This window comes from Suncus etruscus, chromosome 2 (assembly GCF_024139225.1).
Source record: "Suncus etruscus isolate mSunEtr1 chromosome 2, mSunEtr1.pri.cur, whole genome shotgun sequence".
Lineage (NCBI taxonomy): Eukaryota > Metazoa > Chordata > Mammalia > Eulipotyphla > Soricidae > Suncus > Suncus etruscus.
Genome location: NC_064849.1, coordinates 60,209,850 through 60,215,495, shown reverse-complemented (window position 1 = coordinate 60,215,495; position 5,646 = coordinate 60,209,850). Strand labels below are relative to the sequence as shown.

Here is a 5,646-nt window from a genome sequence, read left to right as displayed (position 1 = left end):
AGTCTATGTCAATAGTGAAAACTTGTTTCAAATTTTAATGCACTGGTTTGAATTGTTTTCAATCACTTCTCCCAACACATGTTATATCCCAATATGATTGTTCCCAAAAGAGAGAGTTGACAAATTATTTACTCTACTCGAATGTAGCTTATATGTTAATAGTTATGAAATTATGGTTTTAAATCCCTCCACACATTGTGTTGGGTTGTTTTAAAAGACAAGTCCTTGAAACCAAAGCTAAAGTATGTTATAACTTTAAACATCATTTTTTTAATTTTATTTTTCTTGCTTCTTCAACTTTCTTTTAAAGCTAACTAAATTCTTGAATTTTATTGAATAAAAAAAGATTATTCATAACTATTATGTAAAGTTTAATATAATAACCTATAAATGACCTTCCTAAATAATGGTGATTTTGCCCCATTTTTCCTGCTGGTAGATAGCAGAGAAAGGTGAGACTTATATTGCTGTAAATTAAGAGAAAAATATTAAATTTTTAAAAAATATACTCTAGAAATCTGATGGAGGAAACAGGTTAAAAGTTATATTAAACCAAGAATGTATAGGGGCCAGAGTGTTAGCACAGCAATAGGGCATTTGTCTTGCACTCAGCCGACCAGAGACATACCCGTTTTCAATCCCTGGCATCCATATGGTCTCTGAGCATGCCAAGAGCGATTTCTGAGCACAGAGCCAGGAGTAACACCTGAATGCTGCCGGGTGTGGCCCAAAAACCAAATAAATCAATAAAAGTAAAATAAGAATGTATATTTAAAGTCTTTAACTCGTGAAAAATGAAAGTAACAAATAGTACAATTACAAATACTCCACCTTTCACACGGATAATTTAATAGGTAGAGATGTTTCCAATATTACTGAAGTAAAGAGTTCTTACTTTATTCAGATAATTCTTCTTTTCATGTGCTTGTCCCAAGAGTGCAGGAAGAGGTCCCTGACCTCTACCTGCTCTCCATCCATAGGGTGGTCCTACGCTTCCTAATAATGTCTTACAGTAAAGAGACTTTCGGTTTCTGTCCCACAACCAATCTGTCTGCCTGCTGATACCGTTTTGCCTGCTTGCAGAGAGCTTGTGGTGGAAGTTCCTGAACCTGATTTATCTCCCTAACCTTATGTGGATTATTTCCTGTGTTGGTATTGCTTCCAGACCCACATTCCCCAGACCCCTAGTGATTGATGAGGCTTCCATTACACGACACCACATTTTAAAACAGGGTGTCCTATTGCCTATTGAGCTATTGTGTCTATAGTGTAATAATCCTAGTAACTGTATGCACAATACCTGAGAAAGTTATAACTCAATTTGAAACAAGATCAGGGAAGAATTATCAGAATAAGACAGAACAGGATGAATAAGATGGAGAGAGAAAGAAAAGAGCAGAGGATGGAGTGGGGGAGAAATAGCCAAGAGAGAACATGCTCATTTTTCTGACTTCCTTGATTTCACCATAGTTATTACTGACATCACTAAAGGATAAATTATTCCTAGGTGTTACTGACTTAATGTCAGATTCTGCGCAATAATGCTTTTCAAAGTCTATAGCAATAACTATGATATATTTGGTTAAATTATTTGGACAAACTATTTTGCAGTTATTAGATATATAACGAGAAAGTATGAAGAGCTCGACCACTAAAATTTTAATATATTTTCCCCTTAGGGAATTCTAAAATCTTAAAAATAAAACTCTGACATTCTACTCATAACACATACAGCTAGAAAATAAAAAGAAGAAAGAAAGAACATGAATATTTGAAAAGGGCTTTTGAATCTTCCAGGCATAAAGTAGAAATATATATCACTCTCCCAGACCTAGAGTCCATGCAGATACACATTGAAAGACACGCTTTGTACCATCATCCTTTCCTGATATGTCAGAGTAAATGCATTCATCCTCACCTTTTCAGGGAGTCTGTCATTAGATACATTAATATGGATGAATCACCACAAATCAAAAGGCAGTAAGGAAGGTGAGCTTCAGGAATAAAGCCTTTGAACTACATTTAACTTGGTCTTTGATTTGAGGAATTAAACCTTGGTTTCTGTGATTACCTTCTGTACATACAAAAAAATTACTAATTAAACCTAATTCTAAAGTCCATTTGTCAGAATTTCACAAACACTACTTGACTTTTCCTATATGTGAAAGAACTGACAGATGCTGACAAGAGTAGTACCAAATTTCTTTTTTTCTGTCACAACAATCCTTATTTTGATGCATCACTTTTGAAACTAGAATACACAATATTTCCTTTTTCAATATATTTCATAACTAAAAATAATATTGAGTCAATTCAGTTAAGCGATGGTCCAAAGACACTTGTGAATAGAAAATGCTCAGGATTTAATATGCAATTATAATTCATTAACATGTTTATTATATCATTTCAGAGAATATTGTAGCTATAATATACATATTTTCTTTAATATTAAGCCTCAATTTGACACAAAAATAAAGACAAGGGACAAAATGAGAGAAAAAATTAACTTGATAGGCATTCTAAATATTTATGTACATTGGTCACAAATTAATGCTTTGTTAAATCATAATAGAATAATTTAAAGATTACTAACTTTAAAACAGGCTTTTAAAATATTTTAAATTGTCTTTTTTTCTTCTTGCTAATTACCAGTTTATGGAATATTTGCCAAATTCTGTACTTTACAACTAATAAAAGCCCTCATATTTATATTGAGATAACTATAAAATAGAATAAATAGGTTCTAATTGGTCTTTTACTACCTGTGTTTGATATGTTGGTTTTTTGTTTGTGTGGGGCCACTCCTAGTGCTATTTTGAGCTTATTCCTGGATCTGCCTCAGGGATAATTCTTGGTGTGGCTGGAGAACCATATGGTCCCCATATTAAAACTGTGTGAGCTGAATGCAAGACAAGTGTTCTGTCCACTGTATGACTGTTCAGCTTGCTTAAGTTATTTTTATTGTTTTGTAATTAATGTAACATATTAAGAATAGTGTTAACATTGATAGTCTTAAATGTACTTATGACATCTCATCATCACCAAAGAGCACAATGGCCCCCCAACATACTTGTTTGTTCTAGTCTAGCTTCTCGTGCTTTTTTCTCATATTTTAAACTTAATTTGATATTGATAAAATAAACACTTTTAAGTGGAAATTTTTCAAGTGCAAAAAGATATTGTATTAAGATGTTTTTATTGAGGGCCCGGTGAGATAGCACAGCGGCGTTTGCCTTGCAAGCAGCCAATCCAGGACCTAAGGTGGTTGGTTCAAATCCCGGTGTCCCATATGGTCTTCCGTGCCTGCCAGGAGCTATTTCTGAGCAGACAGCCAGGAGTAACCCCTGAGCACTGCCGGGTGTGGCCCAAAAAAACAAAAAACAAAACAAAACAAAAAAGATGTTTGTATTGCACACAGCCAATCTGGCTTCCATCCCTAATACCACATACGTTTCTCAGAAGATTACATATACTACCAATGATTAAACAGGATTAGCCAAATGCAAGCTTAATTCCTAAACTAGCAAATCAGCTCATTACACAAATTTTTTGGTTTAAATTTTTACTTAGCTACACTTGTCAATATTAAAGCATCAAGATTGACTCGATACCACCAAAGAGAACTCATTTCTTTTCATTATTTTGTTCTTATCCAGCATGCAATTATGGATAAAATACTACATTTCTCTATTACATCTTTATGTCTCCTCAAATCTGGAAGTGGTCCAGTCTAATTTTATTATTCACAACCTGGACACTTTTGTAAAGTATTAGTCAGATATTTTATGAAGGGTCACCAATTCAAGGGTGTCTACTTTTCTTCTCATTATTAAGCTCATTGGTTTGTAGGGAAAATAACAGAAAGTTGATATCATTATTTATCATTTATTTACCAATAATACTACTAATAATAATTTGGTTAGGATAATGTCTTCCAGGTTAGTACACTAAAATGTTATTGATTGCACTCTGGCAACATTGCTGGAGAGAAGTCAACCCTGACAGTGGAATTTGCCCTGAAACAACATATGTCGGAAACCCAACTATGAAGAACGTTGTAAAGCACAATGATTTCAATAAAATATTATTTTAAAAGTTAGTGGCTGTCTCTTTTTTTTTTACTTTTATTTATTTATTTTGGTTTATGGGTCATATTTTGCAGTGCTAAGGGGTTAATCCTGGCTCTACGCTCAGAAATTGCTCCTGGCAGGCTTGCAGACTATATGGGATGCCAGGATACGAACCACTGTCCTTCTGCATGCAAGGCAAATGCCCTACCTCATGCTATCTCTCCGGCCCCTCTTCCTTTACTTTTAAAGCAATTATTCATCAGTTCTGGCTTGTACTCGGGGGTGGGAAAGTTGAGCTCCAACTCCTGCATGAGTATCCACAAATGAAGTAATACTTCTCCCAAAATGAATATGTAGATTTATTTATCACATATAAACTATTCATACATATTTTATAATTTATGGTTATAATTTAATATAATAATATAATTTAATATAATCAATAATTATTTTGTTATTAAAATCACTTCAACTTATCACTTCTCGGCCTTTCAGCTAAGACAAAGTGTAGTATCTGTTCTTATCAGTTTAATATTTGATACGTCTTCTATCCAAGGACAATATATTAAATGGATTTTTGGAGCTGGGAGTCAGAAGAGGAGCTTTCTCCATCCGCTCCGTGCTTCGACCTGGTATAGAGGTACCTCCAGGAACAGTGCCCGAAAAAAAAATCACTTCAACTTTTACCTTTGGAGGAGTTTGTCCTTATGTTCTTAAAATTACTAAAACATTTTCACATCTACCATAATATTCCTGAAATGTGTGCCCATTTAAATTGATGGTCATCTTTTAAAAGTCAGCCACAACACTCACAAAGCAATACCACTTCTTTTTTTAAATTTTTTAAACAACTTTATTACATACATGATTGTGTTTCGGTTTCAGTCATGTAAAGAACACCACCCATCACCAGTGCAAAATTCCCGATCTCCCAAATCTCCCTCCTCCCCACCCAACCCCCGCTTGTACTCTAGACAGGCTTTCTCTTTCCCTCATACATTCTCATTATTAGGATAGTTCAAAATGTAGTTATTTCTCTAACTAAACTCATTCCTGTTTGTGGTGAGCTTCATGAGGTGAGCTGTAACTTCCAGCTCTTTTCTCTTTTGTGTCTGAAAGTTATTATTGCAAGAATGTCTTTCATTTTTCTTAAAACCCATAGATGAGTGAAACCATTCTGTGTCTTTCTCTCTCTCTGACTTATTTCACTCAGCATAATAGATTCCATGTACATCCATGTATAGGAAAATTTCATGACTTCATCTCTCCTGACAGCTGCATAATATTCATTGTGTATATGTACCACAGTTTCTTTAGCTATTCATCTGTTGAAGGGTATCTTGGCTGTTTCCAGAGTCTTGCTATGGTAAATAGTCAATGAGTATAGGTGTAAGGAAAGGATTTTTGTATTGTATTTTTGTGTTCCTAGGGTATATTCCCAGGAGTGGTATAGCTGGGTCGTATGGGAGCTCGATTTCCAGTTTTTGGAGGAATCTCCATATTGCTTTCCATAAAAGTTAAACTAGAAGGCATTCCCACCAGCAGTGGATAAGAGTTCCTTTCTCTCCACATCTCC

General features: G+C 34.6%; 1 non-coding gene across 1 annotated transcript; it reads left to right on the top strand.

Annotated features, from left to right (window-relative positions):
• The first annotated feature begins 4,545 nt into the window (after window positions 1-4,545).
• LOC126002922 (U2 spliceosomal RNA) lies at window positions 4,546-4,736 on the top strand. The gene has a single exon (XR_007493517.1). It is a non-coding gene; the product is annotated as a U2 spliceosomal RNA (small nuclear RNA).
• Window positions 4,737-5,646: the final 910 nt, after the last annotated feature.